The sequence below is a fragment of the Trachypithecus francoisi genome, unplaced genomic scaffold (genome assembly GCF_009764315.1).
Source record: "Trachypithecus francoisi isolate TF-2019V2 unplaced genomic scaffold, Tfra_2.0 Lachesis_group20, whole genome shotgun sequence".
Classification (NCBI taxonomy): Eukaryota; Metazoa; Chordata; class Mammalia; order Primates; family Cercopithecidae; genus Trachypithecus; species Trachypithecus francoisi.
The window spans coordinates 53367355-53390837 of NW_022681466.1; the positions used below are offsets into that span (position 1 = coordinate 53367355).

Below are 23483 nucleotides of genomic sequence, written 5' to 3' on the forward strand. Positions count from 1 at the left end.
AGGGGGCCGGCTCCTAGCCTTGGCCAGCCCAGAGAGAGGCTCCCACAGTGCAGTGGCGGGCTGAAGGGCTCCTCAAGTGCTGCCAGAGTGGACCCCGAGGCTGAGGAGGTGCCGAGAGCAAGGGCTGCTAGCACGTTGTCACCTCTCATTACCACTCGAATTTTCCTATTTGTAGCTGTGTTACAGGTTACTGACCGCAAGTCCATGTTCCAGACATTCTTTGCCAACACAGATTAATTAAAAGAGAGCCACCCCCAAAGTCTTAGGGTGAATTGGGAAAGAGGAAACAGGCCATTCCTTGGTAAAACTTTGTAGTTTTCTTTCCCAATACATCTTCTTTTTATTGAGAACTTCCGTTTTTATCCTGTATTCCTCCTCTGCCATCTCACACTCTCGCTCCATCTGCTGGATTTTGGCCACAATGTACCTCATTCATTTGTATCAGTTGCAGTTGTCAGATGGACATTTGTTGATGGTATTCTTCCTCATGCATCTTCTTTAAAGCACCTTCCTGAGAGGTTTTGCTCCTGTAGTTTTTATAGGCTGTTATTCTGACAGCTGAACACCAGGGTTCAAGTTGAGAGGTCCTCTTAACGTACTGGAAAACGTATGAACTCTTTCTCATCATTGCGCAGTTCTGTATTTGAAACAGCAAATGATTCTTGGGCCCTGGCGTCGGGGTGGTATTCGGGCTCCTCCTGGGGGGCGGCTGGGGCTTTGCAGGAAGTAGAGCTGCTCCAGCAGCATGCTGGTGATCACTTTCCCTAGGACATGGGTACTCAGGAGGGGCGGACACTGCCTTTCACCTTCTCTCTCCTTTCATGGGCCGTAATTGTTTTGGTCCGAGCCTTGATGTTCTCCCAGCACTTCTTCAGCTGTTTGAAATCTGGCAGGGACAGCTCGGCTGAGAGTTGTATTTGTGGGCCAGCGCCTGCAAGTACATTGCTTAAGGCCAATAGTTCGTGCATCACTTTTCTTACATTCCAGCACATATTTGTACTTTTCTACTAAAGCCAGCAGGGTGCTCTTTTCTAGTTCTAAGAAATATTTGGCAGGTTTTATAATTTCATTGTTTTGCATTTTCCATTATATTTCTCCTGGCCGCTAGCTATCCTGTAATCCCAGCTACTTGGAAAGCTGAGGCAAAAGGACTGCTTGAGCCCAGGAGGTCAAGGCTACAGGGAGCCATGTTTGCACCACTGCACTCCAGCCTGGATGACAAAAGGAGACACTGCAGCGGCGTGCCCCGCCCCCCCTTTTTTTTCTTTTTTGAGACAGTCTTTCTATGTCACCTAGGCTGGAGTGCAATGGCATGATCTTGGCTCACTGCAACCTCCGCCTTCTGGGTTCAAGCGATTCTCTTGCCTCAGCCTTCTGAGTAGCTGGAACTACAGGTGCCAGCCACCATGCCTGGCTAATTTTTGTATTTTTAGTAGAGATGGGGTTTCACCATGTTGGCCAGGCTGGTCTTGAACTCCTGACCTCAAGTGATCTGCCCACCTTGGCCTTGCAAAGTGCTGGGATTACAGGCGTGAGCTGTGCCCGACCTGACTTCTTGTTTGGGGCACAGATCAGACTGTATAAGAATCATGAGAAAAACAGTAATATCTTGGGCTTTCACCAAATGATTTATCCTGGTCAGCACTGTCTTTAGAAGACATAAATTTCCATAGTTTCTTGATTTTAGGATATATTTCGTAGTTTAATGTTTCTGAAATTGGGAGGGTTTGTATGATATCTTTAATGTAGTGTTTCTTTGCTCTCCCCACATGCTGTTATTACATTGATTATGTGTCTCATAAATGAACATCCCTACCTCTTGTGGGTCATCCAGGATGGAATTTGTTTTATTGGTCAGTAGAAAAGGCTCTGACCTAATTAGCATATCGAGTAGGTATTCTGTGTAAGTTAATGCATTTATTTTATTTTTTATTATTTTTGAGATGGAGTCTCACTCTGTTGCCAAGGCTGGAGGGCAGTGGTGCCATCACAGCTCACTACAGCCTCCGCCTACTGGGGTTCAAGCGATTCTCGTTCCTTAGCCTCCTGAGTAGCTGGGATTATAGGTGCATGCCACCATACCTGGGTAATTTTTGTATATTTAGTAGAGAGAGGATGTCACCATGTTGGCCAGGCTGGTCTCAAACTCCTGACCTCAGGTGATCCACCCACCTCAACTTCCCAAAGTGCTGGGATTACGGGCGTGAACCACTGTGCCTGGCCAAGTTAACACATTTAGTCTTTGGGAGAAACTGAAGCTCAGGACTAGGTCAGTAATTTGTTAAAGGTCACACCGCTAGAAAAGAGTAGATCCAGTACGTGAGCCCAGCTCTGTCTAACCATGATGTTCAGTTCTTTCTCCATCCCAGGAGAGACCTGTACTTCTCTTCTGGCTTCTGCTGTTTTTTTAAGCCTAGGATGCCCTCTTCTCTTCCTACTGAAACTTCATTTATGGGCCAGGCACTGTGACTCACATCTGTAATCCCAGTGCTTTGGGAGGCAAAAGAAGGGAGGATCTCTTGAACCTAGGAGTTTGAGACCAGCCTGGGCAAGATGGTGAGACTCTGCCTCTACAAAAATTAAAAGAAAAAAAAAAATTAGCAGGGGTAGTGGTGTTCACCTGTAACCCCAGCTACTCAGGAGGCTGAGATGGGAGGATTGCTTGAGCCTGGGAGTGTGAGACTGCAGTGAGCCATGGTCACGCCACTGCACTTCACCCTGGGTGACAAGAGAGAGACCCTGTCTCTACTGGAAAAAAACAAAAACAAAAATCCCAAAACAAAGCTTATACCACCTGTTCCCCAAAAACCTACTGGGAAAAAAAAGCTCCATTTATTATTCTTTCAATTTGAATAACATTTTATAATTATAAAAATGATACCCATTCTTTGAAAATACAAAAAAGTAAAAAATAAAACTTCTATTTCCAGTGTTTACATTTTGAGATGTTAATTTTGCTATAAAAATAGAAATTGACCTCAAACTTAAAAAAAGAAAATTAATGCCTTTAAGTTAAAATAAAAAAGAGATGTGGAGATCATACTGCAAATGTAGTTTCCTTATCTTGAGTTGTTAACTTTCTAGAAGATTATGGGCATTGCCTCATATCATTAAATACACTGTTAAAAGGGACTTTAAAAAAAAACAAAAAGTTGCCTCATAGTTTTCTGTGATTGACACACCAGAATGTAGTTACCTACTTCCCCATGTTTGGCTATTTTAAGTTACACTTCCCTGAATAGGCTTATGCTTACACTTAATTGTTTCTTTAGGATAAATTCCTAGAAGTGGAGTCTGGCTCAAGGGGTGGGGGCCGCTTGTGGAGCTTCTGTTGCATCGTCCTGTTTCTCTGCTGCCCTCCAGGGGGGCGATGCCGTTCCACGCTCCTGCTATGCTCCTACCACAGCCACACTGGGGAGTCCCTCTGCCAGTGTTGCCAAACATCTACCCATATGTTTCCATTTTGTATTTCCTTACTTATTATTAAGGTGGGAGGTTTGTTACCGTTGCTGGCAGAGGTAACTTTCCTTTGAGATAAACATGTATATTTCCTTGGCCTGTTTAACTGACTTCTTCATGCAACCCCACTCATTCTTCAAGATCCAATTCAAAGCTCATCTTTTCCGTGAACTTTTTCCTGACACCTGTCGTTTCTCTGAAGCTAGAAGCTTTAATTTTCATATTTGAATTCTCGCAGCCTGCGTGTATCTGAAAACCCTTGTCAAAGACACTTTTGCATTGTAACTTGATATCTTTGGCCCCCACTTGAATCTGAGGTCTTTAGGGTAGGAGATGGGTCATTCATTTCTGTATTGTTTGCAGGGCCTTGGCACCATACTGGGTAACCAGTGGGTACTCGATACTCTTGAATGGATGAGTAGATGGACGCACACTGTTCTTAAAAAACAAACCAGCCCATCCCACACCCGTCAGCAAAATGAGTCTAATGCCATCTTATGAAATTGCTCTTCCTTCCACATCTTTCCCTTTGGAATCAGTGAGGTTTTGCTCCATCTAAAGACCCAGCAGGGGCTGGGTGCAGTGGCTAATGCCTGTAATCCCAGCACTTTGGGTGGCTGATGTGGGTGGATCGCTTGAACCCAGGAGTTTGAGACCAGCCTTGGCAACATGGTGAAACCCCATCTGTACAAAAAATACAAAAATTAGCTGAATGTAGTTGTGTGCGACTGTGGTCCTGGGTACTCAGGAGGCTGAGGTGGGAGGATCGTTTGAGCCTGGGAGGTCAAGGCTATGCTGAGCCGTGATTACACCACCACACTCCAGCCTAAGCGACAGAGTGAGACCCTGTCTCAAAAAAACAAAACAAAACAAAACAAAACAAAACAAAACAAAACACCCAGCAGGGCAGATGGAGTAACCGGCAAAGCCGGCCTTAGTGGTGAGGTTGGGCATGGCAGCCTGAGCAGGGATCTGCTCCAAATAGTACGTCTACCGTGAGCTCCTGAACCTTTCTCCCTTTGCTAGAAGAGAAGCACCAGCACCCTCCCTTTTCCTCTTGTGACGTTTTAAAATGTATTATTACCATTCATAGCCTTATACAATCAGTACACAGTAATTACAGAACATTTGGAAAACACAGAAAAGTAGAAGGAAGAAAATGATTACCTATAGCCTTCCCACTCAGATCAGCCCATTCATAAATGACATTTCTGCTGTGTTTTCTTTCAGTTGTGTTTTCCAGGCAAAGACTGTGTGTACAAAGTTTTACTTACGTAGTTCTTGCCATCCATCATGCAGATTTTTTTGTCCTGCCTGTCGCTTAGTAAAATAACACAAAAAACTTCCTATGTTTTTGTAAACCTGCTCAGTGGCTTTGTCATAGTTGAGTAAGTGGTTTTACCATCACCTCCTTAGCTGTGCTTCTATTGTTGGGTCTTTGGGTTGTTTGCACTGTGTCCCTCTAGTAAACAATGTCGGGATGGACAAGTTTATGTTGGGTGTTTCCTTGTCCCTTTGCTGGTTACCCCAGGCAGACTGGCCCATACCAGCCCTTCCCCGTTTCATTCTCCTCCCTTGGGGCCAGTGCCCCATTTGCCTCTCGGTTTGTGTTTCTCAGTCTCTGTGTGTAGCAATAGGTTGAGAAATGGCTTCCTTTTTCAGGAAGAAAACTCAAGATGTTGAGCCTTGAGGAGGCCGTGCACAAAGGTGCAGAGTCCTGCCTGCTGGATCATGGCCTTGGCACTGCAGGGCGGCCCCCTTCTGCCTCACAGGCCCAGGGTTACAGAGGGTGCAGGTGACCGAGAGGCCACGCCTTTGGAGGGGCTGCCTGGCAAACCTTTTCCCCTGACAGTAAGCTGAGGGGGTGGCCCTGGTCACATGCTGCAGGTCTCTGGAGGTGGTATAGTGAATACCTGGGTCCATTTTCTGCCTGGTCCCAGATTCGGATCCGTCATGGCAGATCTGGCCCCTGCGTTCTGTGGGCGAGTGTTGGGGGAGAACTCCTCCTGTGGGGTTGCCGAGATGTGTGCTGCGCTGGAGGTGGCTTCAGCCCTGCTCCTCTGAGCAGCTGCTTGGAACATGCTGTTGAGCTCCAGAGAGCACTTCAGCACACAGCCAGTGGCACCCTGAGGAGCTGCGGTGACAAAGGCCACTGCAGCACTCAAGGCTCAGGTTTGGATGGTGGAATAACATTGCCTGGGTTCACCTGCCACCCTGGACAGTTACTTTGTCTCTCTGTCTTTCACCTCCACGTGGGGATAGTAATAACACCCACCACCCCAGATGAAATGAGTTAGCATTCTATACACTTCTTAAAACAGTCCCTGTTTGTTAAATAAAAATAGGGAACCAGTGTTACCAGCCAGACCAGTCGCTCACAGCAGGTTGAACCAGGCCTTCTGCCGTCCAATATGGGGGAAAGAGAGCTGGACCAGAACCAGGAGACCTGGAGACCGTCCTGGCACTGCCTTCTACTTTGTGTGACTTTGACTGAGTCGTGGTCCCTCTCTGGGCCTCAGTTTCCTCATCAGTTTTTCATCTATTTCTGTGAGATGACCTTAGGCCCTTCTTAGAACATCCAAGGATTTTGTAATTTAAAGGCATTTCAGACATCTCAAGACGAGTCTGGTCCTGCTAATAATCCCCACTGGTTGACGTGGTCCTTAGATGGGGCTGATTGCAAAGGCCAGAGGGCAGGAGATGCAGAGCCCTGTAGGGTTTGCCCGGTTTTTCTCGGTGCGGGTGAGCTATCCTCCACCTGGAGGGTTACAGTAGCTGGGTCACCTGGGAATAGGCTGTGGGAGAACTGGCCTTCTTGGGAATGTGCTGTCCTGCATGGCAGAGGTACATTTCAGGTACGGGCTGCTCTGTGAGGCCACCCTGTGCTCCAGCCTGCAGCACTTGAGACTGAGTTGCCCTGAGGTCTGTGTGAGTGAAATCGGGTCTTATGCAAGAGTGAGTGCGTGCATCTCCGCTTTGAGCTGTTACGTCAGAAAGCTAAATACAGAGAGCCCTTGCCACTGGAGAGCTAGCAGGAGGCCCTGACTCTGATTCTTTGTCAGCGGGTGGGATGGGGTAGGATGTGGCTTACAGGCCGCTGTGGAGGAGAGGACTGTGCTAGGAAAAAGGTTGGAGCTGGGGGACTCTCTCCCAGGCGCTGCTTTTCCCACAGGCCTTCTGGAAGGTTCTGGCCTCCTCCTGATCAGGTGGCAGAGCATCCCCGGGGCTTCTCACCAGGATTCATGTGCTCTGTGTCAGTGATGTCTCCATCTGCATCATTGCTGGTGGAGCACAGTGGGAAAGGTCAGCCTTCAAACTGTGGAAGGTCAGACCCAGCGCCTCAAGCCTGGAGGGACAGCATGGGGCATCAGCCTCTTATGAGTTTAAGTTGGCTCTGGCACATACCAGCTGGTGACGTTGGGTTAGCTTCCTGACTCTCTGAGTCCTTTTTTATACATGAGAACATTTGTACCAAGATGCCCAGCATTGGCCTGATGGACAGTAGGCACCCCAAAAGTCTCAGTCATTCAAGGAGGTAATGTAACCCATGGTTAAGAGCATGGGCTGAGCAGCTGAACTTCCTGGGTTCAGTTTCTTGCTCTGCCACTTACTAGCCACATAATGTGAGACTGTTCCTCATCCTCAGTTTATGCCTCTGTCCAATGGGGATGGTTATGTTAGGGCATCTCTCATAGGTTTGTTGCAAGGATTAAGTGAGTTAGTTCAGTTGTCCGTTGGTATCCACAGGGGACTGCTCCCAGGAACCCCCTAGGATACCAAAATCCAAATTCTCAAGCCCCCTCAGTACAGATGCAGATGCAACCTTTTTTTTTTTTTTTTTTCTTGGACAGAGTCTTACTCTATTGCCAGGCTGGAGTGCAGTAGCACAATCTTGGCTCAGTGCAACCTCTGCCTCCAGGGTTCATGCGATTCTCGTGCCTCAGCCTCCGGAGTAGCTGGGACTACAGATGCACACCGTCATGCCCAGCTAATTGTTGTATTTTTAATAGAGACGGGGTTTCACCATGTTAACCAGGATGGTCTTGATCTCTTGACCTCGTGATCCGCTCGCCTCGGCCTCCCAAAGTGTTGGGATTACAGGCGTGAGCCACCGCGCCCAGCCGCAACCATTCGTTTTTTAAAAAAGACTTCTGATCTGCCATTGAATCTATGGATGCAGAACCCACAGATCCTAAATGCTGACTGTACGCATAAAGCACTTAAAGCAGTGTCTAGCGCATGATAGCCACCCTTGTTGGAGTTAGCTATCATTGTCTAATTTCTTCAGTAAGGGTGGTCAGTTTATTTCTTGGGAGCTTGGCAGCATACCGTCTCTCTTTATTTGAGATGCATCCCCACTCTGTTCAGCTAGAGCTTGTCCAGGGTGACAGGTGTGTGTGTGTGTGTGTCTTTTTCAGCCGTGTTACCACCATTCAGGTCTGGAGAGTAGCTCCCCTTGCAGCTTGCGGGCCAGGCCTCTCCTTGGCTGACTTCTTCGGGCTGTGTGTATCTTGTTACCCATCCTGGTTTGCCTGCCTCTTCTGCACAGACTGTGCTCGGAGGTTTGTGTTGCACAGTTTGGCTCGGGTGTGCCCAGCTCTTGACCTTCTGAGAATGAAGTAAGGGCCAGGAAAGCCATCCTATCAGTGTGGGTATGTTCCAGCCATGCCTGGCCTTGTCTATGTTTGCCCCTTTTCAAGGAATACACGAGGGTAGCTTGGGACATGCCATGTAGATGGAGTCATCCAGGAATGTGTTTAAGAATCTTAAAGCAATAAACAAGTCAGACTAACTGCTTTCAAAGAATACAAGAGACTGGAATTTTCATGATAGAGATGACTGACAATGAGTGTTAATCTATTTTAGCAGGCCTCATGTGAAGCAACAGACATCCCCCTCTTCCCCCATTTTACAGATAAGGAAACTGAGGCAGAGAGTGGTTATATAATCTGAGTTAAAGCAGCTAGTCAGTGGCCGAGCTGGGATTTGAACCCTGGTCTGTTGGCCTGTAGGCCCCAGCACCTGACTATCCATCACTATACTGCCCCTGGCTGGCATTCCTGGGATTATGCAGCGGTGGCATCCTGTCCCCTGAGCCCTTTCTCATCCCCCACTAATGGTGGTGCTGGTGATTGAGCCCAGTTACAGCTGTGTTGCCTGAGTTGCACAGGGCCTAGGGGGATAACTGCGTTATCTTTAGCCATTGCTTATTAGAGAGGGTGGTCTTGCCTTCTTTCTCCCTCCCAGAGCTGATATCACCTAAACCTTGCTGCAATTTTATTCCTGGGTTCCAGGTCTGATTTTTATTTTCCCTGCATCCCATATCTTCTTCCTCTGACCAGACAAAATGGTCCCTCAGGAAAAGAGCTTTGAGGATTATACAGTGGAGATGGCTGTGGCCAATCAGTGACCTTCTCAGATGGCTTTAGGAAAAGCGTGATTGTCCTTGTCAGGACTTTCTTCCCCGAGAGGCATCTAAGAGGTCCCTGAGGTCACAACTGGGAGTGACCCTGGGTGGGACGCAGTGTCTCAGGGGTGCTTTGTTTTAATCTATGAATTTAAAATCGTGCTTTCCTGGGTGGGAGTTGGGGTGGGCAGTGGTTGTGAAGCTGGCGCCACAACATAGGATGGTGTGTAGCCTTGGCCATGTCCCTTTACCTCTGAGCGTTGGTTTGCAGTAAGGATCAGATGAGGTGCTGTCTTGCCAGAGCGCTTCGTAAACTCTGCAGTGCCGTGACTGAGTGTGAGGTGCTGCGACCAAGTATCCATAAGGTACATGATCATCACATTGGTGTGTGCCACAGAAAGAACAGACAGTCATGTCACTAGGGGTAATTCTGGTCTCATTTGAAACTCAGTGTGGTGGTTTGGTGCCAGAGGTGTTCCTTGGGCCTCTGGTACAAGTGGATTGTTAAAAGAGTGTGGGTGCTGATCTGCCCTCATGCATAGAGCTTCATTTCACAGCCGGTTGCTCTCCTTGTTCCGTGGGAAGCTTGCAGATACATTAACAGATCAACAATCGTGATCCTTCTTCTGGACGCTTGCCTTCTGCGCTCTTCCCCAGTCACCCGTCCTGGTTTTCCTATCGGCTGCCAAAGGCACAGCTTTGATGTTAAGATTAAGATTGCAGCGAAGGAAGATAGGAAGGAATCTTTGCTGGGAGCTCACCGTCAGCCAGCTGCTGTGTCATATTGTTTTGTCTTCACAGTGATCTTTTGAGGCTGCTCTTTGCCCCTCATTTATAGCAGAGGAAATAAAGGCTCAGACATTCAATTGCCCATGGGCCCTTAGCTGGTAGGAGTCAGGGGTGAGATGTGTACTTGGGTCTGTCTCACTCTAATGTCCATGGTCTTTCTGATTAAAATGATTAAATCTCCCTCTCTGTCTTGCCAGGAGCACCTAGGCCCACTCTTCTTTAGGGGCTAGTATGCTTCCTGCCCTGCATGTGGGATGGAGACGGGTGGATGGAAGCAGCATCCCCAGCTGGCTGGAGAGGGCCCTATGGGGCCTGGCCACGATGGCAGACACTGCCTCTCTACAATTGCTTTCTGTCTGACCCACCTCCAGGGGTGTGGGGAAGAGTTGGAGATGGTACTGTTGGAGCGGCGGCTTGTGCTGTTGGCAAGCATAGGGTTCCCCTCTGCCTGGGAGACAGGGCAGGCACAGCGCTGAAGTGAGAGACAGCTGGGCTGGGGCTGCCTATGGGCTGAGTGCCCTTTGAGGGTGGAATCTCCAGTCGAAGGGCCCCTCCCCGAGAAGCACCAAGTCCTAGTAAATCAAACAACAAACAGGGCTCTGCTTGGGCGGCTCATTTGCTGGAGAAACTCAGTGCTTCAGCTTCCTGCTAAAGATATGCTGGTATGCCAGAAATTCCCTGGACAAGCAAGAAGGGAAGTCATGTCTTTATAGTAAAAACACTAATAAAACAGCTCTAGAATCTTCTCCTTCCTCTACACCCACACTACCACTAACTAAATTACCTTTTGTTCTTATCATTTGCTGAATTGCAGTGCTGCTTAATTGATTTTCCTGTCTTTGGTTTCTCCACACCCACTTCGATCTGTCCTCCTTATGGTTTCCAGAATGAGAATCGTTCAGAAATGCAAATCTGATCACGTTTTTTCCTTTGCTTCCCACCCCACGCCTGCAAGATTGAGTGCAGATGCTTGAGTGTGGCATTCCAGGACCTTCTGGAACTTTGTAGGACCTGCATGAACTGGGTTCCCTGACTGAAACAAAAGCGGTACCAGCCATTGATCTGGAGGGTCCAAGAAGGCCCTGCTCATGCACTGGCTCCTGGGTGGGGACCATTCCATCAGGGGCAGGCCCAGGGCCACTCATTATGGTCTCTTCGTCATAGTAGTCAGGGCTCTGGGAGACTCTGTACTCTGTTGGACAAAGTAGCCGCAGACCAACCCAGGTTCAAGGGGAGAGGAAATAGACCTCTAGATTGGAGGAGTGTCATATACTTTGTGGCCATCTTCAATCTGCTGTGGTCGTCTACACTCGTATTGTAGACTCAGATGATCCTGTGACTACAGTAGGGAAGAAGAACCCTCACCATCCACTGCCAGGAGCAGGGGCTCCCCCACCTATTCTTTTTCTCTAGCAAATGCAAGATCTTACATAGCCTGCCTCACTTCCACACTCCCCTTGTGCACTCCGGGAAACTGAGTCTTCATGTGTCTTCCTAAGTGCAGGGGTGCAGCTGGGGGTTGTCTTCCCAAACACTCAGCATCAACTGAATCAGGGTAGAACAACAAGGATTCCATATCTCTAGCTCACGGCAAATGTCTGTTATATAATGGACTTGAAGGTACTCTAAGGTACTCCATGTGGTTTACAGTATGCTAGGGTCCTTTTTCAAGGATATGTAACTCTCAGCCTCAGTTTCCTCAGCTGTAAAATGAGATTAATAATGGTAACTGGCTGGGTGCAGTGGCTCACACCTGTAATCCCAGCACTTTGGGAGGGCGAGGCAGGCAGATCGCCTAAGGTCAGGAGTTCGAGACCAGCCTGGCCAACATGGTGAAACCCCGTCTCTACTAAAAAATACAAAAAATTAGCTGAGCGTGGTCACGGGCACCTGTAATTGCAGCTACTTGGGAGGCTGAGGTGGGAGAATCACTTGAACCTGGGAGGCGGAGGTTGCAATGAGCCGAGATCAGGCCGCTGCACCCCAGCCTGGGTAACAAGAGCGAAACTCCGTCTCAAATAAATAAATAAATAAACAAACAAACAATAAAATAAAAATACCTATCAGAGGATTCATGTAGGTATTAGGTGAGATAATAGAGAATGTATATAGCATGATACCTAGTACATAGGAATGCCCAGTTAAATAGACTATATCCAGTTGTGGTTAAAACAGTCCTGGAATACAAAAATTAACTCAAAGTGGATCAAAAACCTGAATAAAAAAGATAAAACAATAAAACTTCTAGAACCCAGGAGAACATGTTTGTGAATGTGGGCTTGACAAATATCTCCTAGATAGGAAATAAAAAAAGATTGTTAAGTTGGACTTCATAAAAATTACCTACTCTTCGAGATTTAAGAACTTTTGGAAGAATGCTTTTAGATGGCATGTGGTTCGAAGAAGAATGAGGGATACCTTTTTTTTTGCTGTTGTAGGTTTTCTGGAAGCCAGCAGGAAGCCTCAGCCTTAGAAACATTAGCCGTAGAAGGAGGTTTGGAACAGTGTGGACTTAATAGAACTACTTTTGGTTGCAAGTAACAGAAAATGTGACTGGAATAGGCCATTATGTTTCTCCTGTAATGAGTCTGGAGTTAGGTGGCATACATGTGCTGGTTTTGCAGCTGAACAGGGATGCTGTCTGGTTTTCCAGGCAGTTCTTGCCATCCTTGTGGTTGTGAGATGGCTGCTGCAGCTTGTCCGTCTTCAAAATGGGCAGGAGGTGTTGGGCAGCCCCAAGATCTGTCCCATGCTTTCCCAGCAGGTCCCCTAGCAGGCGGGTGCTCATGCCTCATTAGCCAAAACTGTCACAGCTAACCAGCTTCAAGGGAAGCTGAAAGTGGGGACTGAATCATCATGATGGCTGTGCAGGGACCCCATCCAGATCAATTACGTCACACTTGCTGAAGCTGAGGCTCGTGGGCTGTGATATGAAGACCGGGCTGCGAACCGCTGACTGAGACCAGTTCATCACTGGGCACAGTGCTACCCTGAACAAAACTGGGTCCTGTGAGCAAGGGAGAAGCTGGGAGCTGATATTAGGTGGAGATGAGCAGTCTGAGCATGGTGCTCCGCGGGGCGTGGCGGTTCAGGCGCCCCTCATCCTTCTGGGGGAGTTCACACTGCATTCATTGATCCCTGGTGTCCGGGGCACTCATCTGTCCTTGCCCCTTGCCCCTGTCCAGCCCTTTGTCCTTTTCTGTGATGGCCTGAGTTGCTAAGCCAACAGTCACATCCCTGGAAAGGAAGCCCTCTATCTTTCCAGCATCGGGCACAGTCTCCTTCTCATAGTTGGTGCACATAGATCAGAGTTTAAGGTGCCTTGCCTTCCCCATCCCTCCCCTCCAGTGGCTCCCCAGGGAACAGGCCTTAAGGATAGGTAAGGGGTTTGGCCCATTGGCAGAAATCTACCTTTGCCATTAGGTGCAGCCTCTGCCTTTTCCCCTAGGCCCCTGCTTGGTAATTCACACCCAGGTCCCTTTCAGTGTGCAATGTCAGTAATACTCCAGGATTGCCTGTTGTGATTGAGGGGTTGAGCGGAGGGAAAAACTAGTTCATGCTGTGCGCTGTGGGCCTGGTGACCTTCAGACAAACACATGGAGTGTGTGTTTGAATTGGGACACAGGCCGTGCTAATGAAGGATCTGGTCTGTAAGCAACACCGCACCTGTGGCTCCTGACACCTGGGCCAGCACTCCCCTCAGCCTCCCAGCAGAAGCGCCGAGCAGCGGGGCTGCTGTGTCATGGACGCTCATACTGGGACAGAACTGCTGTCTGTTGCTTTGCCTTTCCTAGCCCTCGGTCAGGTGTCTGTGCGGACACATCCGTTCCCCCGACTTGTGTGGGTTCCTGAAAATTATGAACCCTTGCTGCTTATGACTGTTGTCCGTAGAGTCCAACAGTGCCTAGCATCGGGAAGAGGTTTGGTTGTTGAATGACTGGATGATGGGCAGAAGTTCTTCGTTGCCCTTTTTCAATTGCTTCAGCCACAGGGGAGTTAGGGGGTAAAGTGGGTGTCTTGCTTTCTCATGATTTAGTCCTGTTTGTCCCCACAACCCCTAAGGACTGCTGGTACTAACAGCACATGAGGTATTGGGGGGTGGTTGTATCGAATTGAGGTAGGAAGGAAAACTTGAAAGGCAGATCAAGACAGATCATTTACTGGCTTTTCAAAGAATTGCTTTCTGAAGAGCAGTGTTTGGACTCACCTTGACTTTGCAGGTGGGAGCTGTATTAGGCTGTTAGGTCAGGGAAATGCCTTCCTCTTCAGTTGTGCATCTCACAACCTCCATGGCGCGTGAAATGGCCTAGCGGTTGTTGCTGAGAAAACTCGGGCCCTTGGCCATTCACCCTGGCCCAGCCCAAGCTCTGCATTTCCCAGGAAGCATTATGGCTGCTTTGAACCCATATTTGACCACATAGTCTCTTCTTTCCCTGACTGCTCATGCTTAGTACTGGAGCAGTGGGAACAAGTGATTTATCTAAGTGGGTGCTTAGCTGCACAGAGGAACTAACTCATCAGTGCTTCCATACAGGGTCTCTTGCACCCACTGCTGCACCAGCCAAAGGCAGTCAGTCATACTCTTAGACAAGTGAGCTCGTTTTGTCTCAGCCTGGGGTTGAACCTCCCATCTACAGTCTGTTGTCAGGTCCTCAGACTTTGCATTCCCAGTGGAGCTGAGGGAAGGGCAGGAGGCCCTGAGTTCCCAGCTGTGGCCGTTCTCACCCCTGGCCTCCTTGGGAACGTCTCCACTTGTGGTCTGGGTTAGACTTGTTTGTTTGTGTTTGAAGTTCCCCGACTCTGAGTTTGACGTCAAGGCAGGATTGCTGGTGGGAGGCTTGGCGGGGAGGTTGTCTCTACACAAATGCAAAAGCCTGGCAGCTTCCCCAGGAGAGTGCGGGTGCGGGCCGGGCTGGGCGAGGGCTGGCTGTTGCGAAATGCCCAGCTTAAGGGTTGAGGTCACTTGTACTTTCTCCTCTCCTCGCCCCACTTTCCCCATGTGCTTCTCCTGCTCTGCCCTATGCCCGTGAATGTCAGCCCCCGTGGGTGTCCTTGAGGGCTGGGCAGTGCTGGAGCCAAGGGCTGTCTCTGGTGCCCTTGGAGCTGGGTGCTGTGGTTGCTGCATGCCTGTGCGTGGAACTGTCAGCTGCATCACAACCTCCAGAGGCCTCCTTACATTCTCAGAAATCATTTTGCAACAAGTTGGCCATGGCAGCAAGGCTAGACTGCTTAGCTGACTGGATTGGCGGGAAGTTCCCAGAAACGCACTCTAGCTTTCGGAAGTGGAAGATGTAAGGGGAGCTTCCCTGAGGCGTGGACAGGACGGGCCAATAGTGGAAGAGGAGCAGCAGCTTCAGGGACCCCTGGAGGGAAGGCTGGAGTAAGTTGCCAGGGCTTTGGTGGCATCCTGAAGTTTGGGATGGTGTAGTCAGCGACTTGGCAGGAGCAAAGACTGCTGTGCGCACCACATAAGAGTCTGGTGCTGCCCACTGAGGAGGAGGGAGTCGGGGTCTTGTGGGTGCTGGTGAGCTGGAAGCTGTCCAGGAGCTGCACCTGCCACAGGAGGACTAAATAAAACAAGAGGCAAGTGATGGACGAGTGGAGTGACTGTCCATTTGCTTCGTGTCATTCTGTAAAGCATGCGAGGATCTTCTTAAAAGGGATTGCCTCAGGTTATAGGCAGGATGATGGCTAGTTTTAATGAGCGTAGTGCTGGCTTAGAGCCGGGGTGGGGTACAGCCCAGAGGGTAGGTTACTGCAAGTCAGGACCAGAGGTGGTGGCCCAGTTGGGTGGCTAGATACATTTAGAGGGTGTGGGCAAGCCTGTGGCTCTTATTCACAGGATTCACTGCCTGGAACAGTCTAGGCGTGGCTGGATTTTGGGCTTTGGATCACAAAAGAGGTAGACCCTGCCAGCACTGCCATCCTGCTTGTACCAGTCAAGACAGCTTAGGGTGTGGGTTGCAGGAGTCATTATTTTGAGAGGTGCATAGAGAGTATTAGATTGAGGTTGGAATGCCTTCTTTAACCATAGGATTCAAGAAAGTTACAAAGGCTGGTGCCTTGGTTTCCTCATTGTAAGATGGGAATAATGAAGTACACCTTTAAGTCTTGTGGGTTTCACATGTGTGGTTTCATGATTTGCGAGTGATGGTAAAGGATGAGCAGTGACTTGTCATTTGGCTGAGGCTGGACTCGATGGCAGGAATGCCGGTGAGCATCCCTGAGCCAATGAGTGAGCCCAGTGTGCTGCCCAGCACCCACATCCCGATATAGCTTTGTTTTTCTTTACTCAATGTTGAGTACACAGTACATCCCATCAGAAGTCTGGAAGAGTCTGTAGTGTTTTCAGTTACACATGACTGTATTTTGTGGAGGGAATCATGTGCTTTAGGGACATTGCCGGCTTTGGGGTTGTGTGTGAAGATTGGAACGTCAGTCACTCTTGTGCTATCAGGGATCTACTCTAATTCCTAGCTTCTGGAATTTTCACTGACAATCCAGGCAGAGGAAGTGATATGGTACAATACATAAGGAAGAGATTATTAGCACTGCTAGATTGACAAATGGGTATTGACGTGATTCTGTAACTGAGGGAGCCTGCTACTATACATGGGAAATTGGTGTCCATGTTAGCCTGTGCCTTGGATTCATTTGTTCATTTATATGTTAACATCTGTGACATCTGTCATGACAGATTTAGCCTCCTACCCTGCTTCTGAGACATGAAGACTTGGGCCACTGAGAGCATCCTGTGGCAGCCAACGACCAAAGTCAGGGTTAGGGTGACAACCGATAATAGGCCTTGGCATCTGGCTGCTAACATAGCCAAGATCATGTGTTTGAGAGTTGCCCACAGAAGAGACCTCCCCATCTCAGGCCCTGCAATTTTAGAGTGGAGCTGACTTTGTTTGCAAAGTCAGTCGTCCGGAAAGAGGTGTTTTTTGCAAAGGTGCAAAAAAGCCTGGGTGGGGTATAATCCAAATGGCACCTGTCAAAAGTCTTCATGCTCCTCCTTTTCGAGGTCATTCTGCAGGCTGAGCAGGAGTAACACTAACAGAGTTCTATTTAGTGAGCTCTTTATGTGTTCTGGACGTTGGACTAAACACTTTGCATACATGAGTCTGCAGCAAATTCTCAGCAGTGCTGTGGGGCATGTATTATATTTTCTCTGCTTTACAGAGGAGGAGACTAAGATGACACAATCTAGATCCTGCCACACAGCTGGTGTGTGATGGTGCAAAAGGTAGAGCCTCCTGGCTGCCAAACCCAAGCTTCTCTCAGGAGGGATGGCACCACTAACTAATGGTAGGCATGGCCTCTGACCAGTCAGAACAGGTGCTGGTGGTAAACAGGAGGCGTGGGTTGTCTGCCTGTCACTGCTGCACTGCCCAGCCAGTCCAGCACAATGACTGTCCACACACCCTGTCCACACACCCTGTGGCAGCCCATGGGAGCTTTCTGCCTGGACTACCATTTTAGCTGGTGCTAAATGGTCTCGCTTTTAGAGGCAAGGCAGCTATTGCTCCAGCTCCACTGTGGCAGCCTCCAAGGGATGGTTGGTTCTGTGGCCACAGAGGAACCCAGCCTCCCGAATCAGACTGGCCCACATGTAGGTTGCCTGGGACAGCCATGACACACCGTGGAGGATGGGCTCAGGATGCTAAGGGACACCAGCTATGGAGACGCAGGTTGGGGCACAGTGTAAAGGAAGGATGACAAGGAAAGGACCTGCAGGTTGGGGGCATGAGGCGTCCATGCGGGGAACTGGAGATCCCCGCAGTTCTGGGGGCTGTGTCCTTTACCTGCAGAAGTCTCTTTCTTCAGTGGCACATGCTTCTCCTTGGCACAGTATCGGCTCAACCAGGCCCACGCTCTCCAGGGATGTCTGACAAGCCTCACCACTATCCAAGTGATACTTGTGGAGCCTCCATTTGGGAGGCCTGTGCCAGAGTCATACCAGAACAGCTGGGGTGGCAGATGACACTGAGGCCGATCAGGATGCCAGGTTGGGGGTACAGATGTTCCTTTGGACAAGTGGAGCCGACGTGATTTCTGGTGACTGAGGTTGGAGGTTAGCATCCTCTGGTGCTGAGGTTGGAGGTGAGCACTCAAAGGAGGATGGGATTGGGTTACCTGGAGTCAGCTGGGTGGGTACAGGTCTTGGTCCTCTTGCCTTTAGAAGAAATGTACCTGATTCGCAGATTCCTCCAGCATTGTCCTGAAGTCAAGACCAGATTTCAGGGTCTTCCTTAGTCCCATCTCTAACATCTCTAACATTGGCAGATTCCCACCTATATCTTCTGTATTGCCCAGGGAGGTAATAAGAGAGAACCTGAGAAGAACACCACCCATGTCCGCTGCCGCCGCAAGAGTGTTTTCTGTGTTCCACACATTTTGCTGAACATTTTACGTTCATATTTTTCTCATGTAAGCCTTCACAACAGCCTTTTGAGGTAGATCAACCCCATTTAACAGGTAGGGAAAGTGAGGCTCACAGGTTAGATCCCATGGCTATGTTCACCCAAGGGAATGGTGTCAAGGGACTTTAGGGCTACAGATATCCTTCATGGAGCCACACTGACTCCTGGGTACGGCTGGAATAACCAGTGGTGGAATAATAGGACCCGTGGTTTGTTTTTTGCTTGTTCCAAGCACTTTGTATACAGCAGCTCCCTTGGCCTCAACCTCGATAAAATGATACTTTTTTTATAGGTGGTGAAACTGAAGCTGAACCAAGGGGGATTTCCCCAAGATCTTTGATTTTAGATGTCAGAGCCGGGACTAGAGCTGAGCTCCTTCAGCCCCAGATACTTAGTGAGTGCCTGCTGTAGTATTGGTAGCACCCACCAACTGTTTGTGGCTGACCTGATACTCTTCTCTTTCCGTAAGACAGGCTCTGGTCAGGGCTGGGGTGGGCCCACAGTACATTCTTGAAGCAAAAGAATATTGGGGCGTGAGAGATGTTGGTTCCAGCCCAGGGCCTCCCCTGTGGCCAGAGACCTAATGACTCTTTCCCTCTTGCCGCTGGTCCCATCCCTGAAACCCCAGGTGCTTGTCTGTTCCGGAAAATTTATATCTTGCGGTTTTGTGGTTAAGAGAAAATGACGCTACCAATGAAAGGTCCCGGTTTAGGCCCCCAAGGCTGGGCTGGCAGGCCCCACTGTGGTTTGTCTGGGAAAGTAGCCCCTTGGTGCTTCTGTGACTGCAACCAACTTTCCAAGAAGTGAGAGCAGCTTCATTTCACTCTGACGGGGAGTGGCTGCTTGCAGGCCACCTCCATCCTTTGTGAACCAGAGAAGTTTTGCTCTGTCAGCAGAACCCAAATCTGCAGAGGTTATTTCTTGACAAGTTCTGGGAGATAGCAGCTGCCAGGACACCAGACCTGCCAGCAGCTGGGTCATGCTGCACTGCGTGTCTTCCCTTTTCCTTGTCTCAGGCACAGCTCGCCAGGTTTATGGGTTATCTGGGTGCAGAGAAGAACCACTTCAAGTTCTGCGCAGTCCCACCCATGGGCCTGCTTTGGGCTGTCTAGCGGGGATCTCTACCGGCCTCTAAAAAAATAAACCGCTTCCATCCTGGCTAACACGGTGAAACCCCGTCTCTACTAAAAAATACAAAAAACTAGCCGGGCGAGGTGGCGGGCGCCTGTAGTCCCAGCTACTCGGAGGCTGAGGCAGGAGAATGGCGTAAACCCGGGAGGCGGAGCTTGCAGTGAGCTGAGAACCGGCCACTGCACTCCAGCCTGGGCGACAGAGCGAGACTCCGTCTCAAAAAAAAAAAAAAAAAAAAAACGCTTGCTCCTCTTCTAGGGAAGTCGCCCTGGCTTTTGAGATGTTCAGACCCCTGTCTCATCACTTGCCCAGTTGGTGCTTGTTTTTTGCTGCTGTTTGATAAACTTTGTGTGCCTGTCTGGCACAATGTATTGTGTGTTTGTGTGTTCATCCTTTCAACAAAGGTTTTAAAATAGCAAACCAGGCTAGGTGTGGTGGCTCATGCCTTTAATCCCAGTACTTTGGGAGGCTAACACAAGAGGATCGCTTGAGCCTAGGAGTTAGAGACCAGCCTGGGCAATATGGCAAGACCCCATCTCTGTTATAAAAAAGAAAAAAAGCAACCCATGTGCTGGGTGCTGTGCTGGTTCCTGAGGTCTGTTGGTGACTAAGAACACCAGCTGGACCCCACCTCCCAGAGTTTTCAGCCTGAAGAAGGAAGCAGACAAGTGTGAAACATCAGAACTGTGATATGTGATCTGGGCAGGGGGCTGGAGGGCTTGAGGAAGGCTTCCTGGAGGAAGGGGTATCTGAGCTGATCCTTGTAGGCGGAGTCACTGTGAAGAGCTTGCTTAGCAGGGGACCAGAGCCTCAAAGCTGATAAGGGCAGGCAGGTTGTGGGGAGGCTGAACTGGGTAAGGCCCAAATGCTGGCTCAGGCTAAGGCCAGGTGGGCTCATCTCGATGTTGGCCTGTGGTGGCTAAAGTCTTGTGCAAATGGCATATGTTATGAATCATTCCCAGAAGCAGGGCCCTTGAAGGCCATGTACCAGTGACAGAAGGGCTCTAGTGCTGCTGCTTTTAGTGCCAGCAGCCCGACCTCTCTAGTGAATGTGGAAAAGAGTGGTTCTGAGTTTGCACAGCTGTTTGATTTATAGTCCTGTCTCTGGTCAGCCCTTTGAAGTGGTGGTTTCAGAGCCGCGTGGAATGGAGGAAAGGGCTGGCTGTGAGAAACATGGGAATAAAGACCACACATTTTCTTCCTCTGGCATTTCTGAGCACACGTTATGTGCCAGGTGCTGTAGTAGGAACCGGGGATATGAGGGCAATACGGTCCTTACCCTGATATCTGCCCTGACTCTAACCTAGTCTTTTGGAGGTCTCCATGCTGTAGTTGAATATGAGCTAGGTATCATCATTCCTGTTTATAGGTGGGTGAACTGAGACTCAGAAAAATTAATTATCTTCCTTGGGGAAGATATACTAGATTGGGGCCGTGCAACCTAGTATATGGTGGATTTGAACCCAGATGTGTTCAACCCAGAAGTCTGGGAGCTCATGTCTATTGGGGGAGATCGAGGCAGAAGCTGTTAACTGTAGTATGAGGCCCCTCCATGAGCGGGCCTCTGAAAGAGTCACACAACACACCAGGAAGGGGAGAGGCGGACTCTGACTTGGCCTGGGTAGGAAACTCCGGCAGGTATTGGAGGAATAGCTGCTGGGTGAGTGTGTGCCTGGTGGGCAGGGCCAGGGGCTATGGAAAGGAGCTGGGGGCTGGGAGAGGTTGGGGCCCTGGTTTTGGAATTTGCCTCTGGTCTCACTGGGTGGGATGGATCAGAGTGGGGTAAGCCAGGATAGGGCACATGAGTGCCTCCACTTAAACCTGTAGGATAAAAGCTTACTGGTGTGTCTACAGTTGTGAGCTTCATGCCCTGTAGGTGCTCCCCCAGGCTTAGGTTCCATAATAGGACAGCAGGTAGACTCAGAGTCCTGAGCCTTAGCAGTGTGTTTATTTGATTAGCAGGGTCTTCTCTGGGCTCCTGAGGGGCATGGGGCGCAGGAGTGTCAGGGGGTCAGCCTCTGGATCTGTTGTTTCACCAGACATCAAAACTGTACAGTTGAGAGTGTGGAATTATTTTGATTCTGACTCAGCTCTCTCTCTCCAGCAGTTGTCTGCATTTGCCACTGAGCCCCTAGCACCCTGAAGGGAGCAGGGGCCATGGGAGAGGGGTAAGCATCCCCAAGGGGGTTGAATCTGGCTCTATCAGATTGTTGGTGAGCCTGGGGCCAAACTAGTTTCTGGGCGAAATTTCAAAAACGCTGATGTGGCAGCAGTGGTTTCATTATTACGGGTCTCATTTCATGCTCACATCTCTCTAGCCACAGGAGTTCTTAACCTGGGGTCTGTGGATAGAATTCAGGGAGTCCATCCATGAACTTAGATGGGGAAGAAAATGGCACTTTTATTTTCATTAGCCTTAACTGGAATTTAGCATGTCGTTCCACTTGGTTGTAGGCAATGAGGCACAGTTATCTTAGCACACACCTGTGGCTCGGTCACCCGTAGGAGTCACAGATGTTTTTCCCATTACATCACAGTTGTGGAGCTATCTGAAAAAGCAGTTTACACTTGTCACAACTTTAAAGTTATGGCAGTTATTAGATGCACTGTTGGATGTTTAATGCTTTAATAGAACCTTTAAGACTCTATCACAGGTGTCTTTTCTTTTCTTTTTTTTTTTTTTTTTGAGACAGAGTCTCGTTCTGTCACCCAGGCTGGAGTACAGTCAGATAAGGGATACTCAGCCTGTATCTCAGTATATTTTTCTTTTTTTTTTTTGAGACAGTCATCAAGGCTGGCAGGCTGGGGTGCAGTGGCACGATCTTGACTCACTACAACCTCTGCCTCCCAGGTTCAAGTGATTCTCCTGCCTCAGCCTCCTGAGTGACTGGGATTACAGGCATGTGCCACCACGCCTGGCTTATTTTTGTATTTTTAATAGAGATGGCATTTCACCATGTTGGCCAGGCCGGTCTCGAACCTCTGACTTCAGGTGATCCACCTGCCTTGGCCTCCCAAAGTGCTAGGATTACAGGCGTGAGCCACCATGACTGGCCGTCTATCACGGTTTTCAGTAGTTTGATAAATGTGTTTAAATAGAATTGATTTCCTTTGTAATTCTAAATGTGTTGTTTAATACATTTCAAAGCATTGTTCTGTCCAGGCGCAATGGCTCACGCCTGTAATCCCAGGACTTTGAGAGGCCAAGGTGGGAGGATTGCTTGAGCCCAGGAGTTCAAGACCAGCCTAGGCAACATAACGAGACCCCATCTTAAAAAAAAAAAAAAAAAAAAAAGATGAAATAAATGAAAGTATTGTTCTTTGAAAGAGATCATAGGCCTCCCTAGACTTCCACAAGGGTCCATGCCCCCCAAATGGTTATAAGCTCTTATTCTAATTGGAAATTTGGAGCCTTTCTAGATATTTGAAATTAAAAATTATTAATTCATCTTTTTTTTCTTTGTAAAATATTGTGACTCTGTTAACAAGAGTCCTTGCTCTTTAGAAAAATGTACTGAGGGCCTGATGCAGTGATCCTAAGTGTTTTGTTTTATACTCAGATCAAGTGATCTGCCTACCTTAGCCTCTCAAAGTGCTGGCTCACGCCTGTAATCCCAGCACTTTGGGAGGCGGAAGTGGGCAGATCATGTGAGGTCAGGAGTTTGAGACCAGCCTGGCCAACGTGGCGAAAATCCATCTCTACTAAAAATACAAAAATGACCCCTTTATGGTGGCATGCACCTGTAGTTCCAACTACTCGGGAGGCTGAGACACAAGAATCACTTGAACCCAGCAGGCGGAGGTTGCAGTGAGCCAAGATCATGCCACTGCACCCCAGCCTGCCAGCCTTGGTGACCATCTCAAAAAAAAGAAAAAAGAAGAAAGATATACTGAGATACAGACTGAGTATCCCTTGTCTGAAATGCTTGAGGTCCAAAGTGTTTTTGATTTTTGATTTTTTAGAATTCTGGAATATTTTTATTATACTTAATGGCTAAGCATCCCAAACCTAAAAGTTCAAAATCCAAAATGCTCCAGTGAGCATTCCTTTTGAGCATCATGTCAGTGCTCAAAATGTTTTAGATTTTGGAGTGGTTCACATTCTGGGTCTTTGGAAGCGTTTCGGATTTTGGGTTTTTGGATTTGAAATGCACTACCTATATTTACAGATAAAAGGAAAAGGAATGAATTAACACCAAAACCATGAGGGACAGCAGGGTTGAGAAGTGTCTCCAGAAGCCAGGTTACTATATGAGACTGTGAAGGTGGTACTT

General features: G+C 48.8%; 1 protein-coding gene and 1 pseudogene across 7 annotated transcripts in view; one reads left to right on the forward strand and one right to left on the reverse strand.

Annotated features, from left to right (window-relative positions):
• KSR1 (kinase suppressor of ras 1) overlaps positions 1 to 23483 on the forward strand; it is a 177247-nt gene that overhangs the window by 74653 nt on the left and 79111 nt on the right. The window lies entirely within an intron of this gene.
• LOC117066564 lies at positions 238 to 1080 on the reverse strand (annotated as a pseudogene).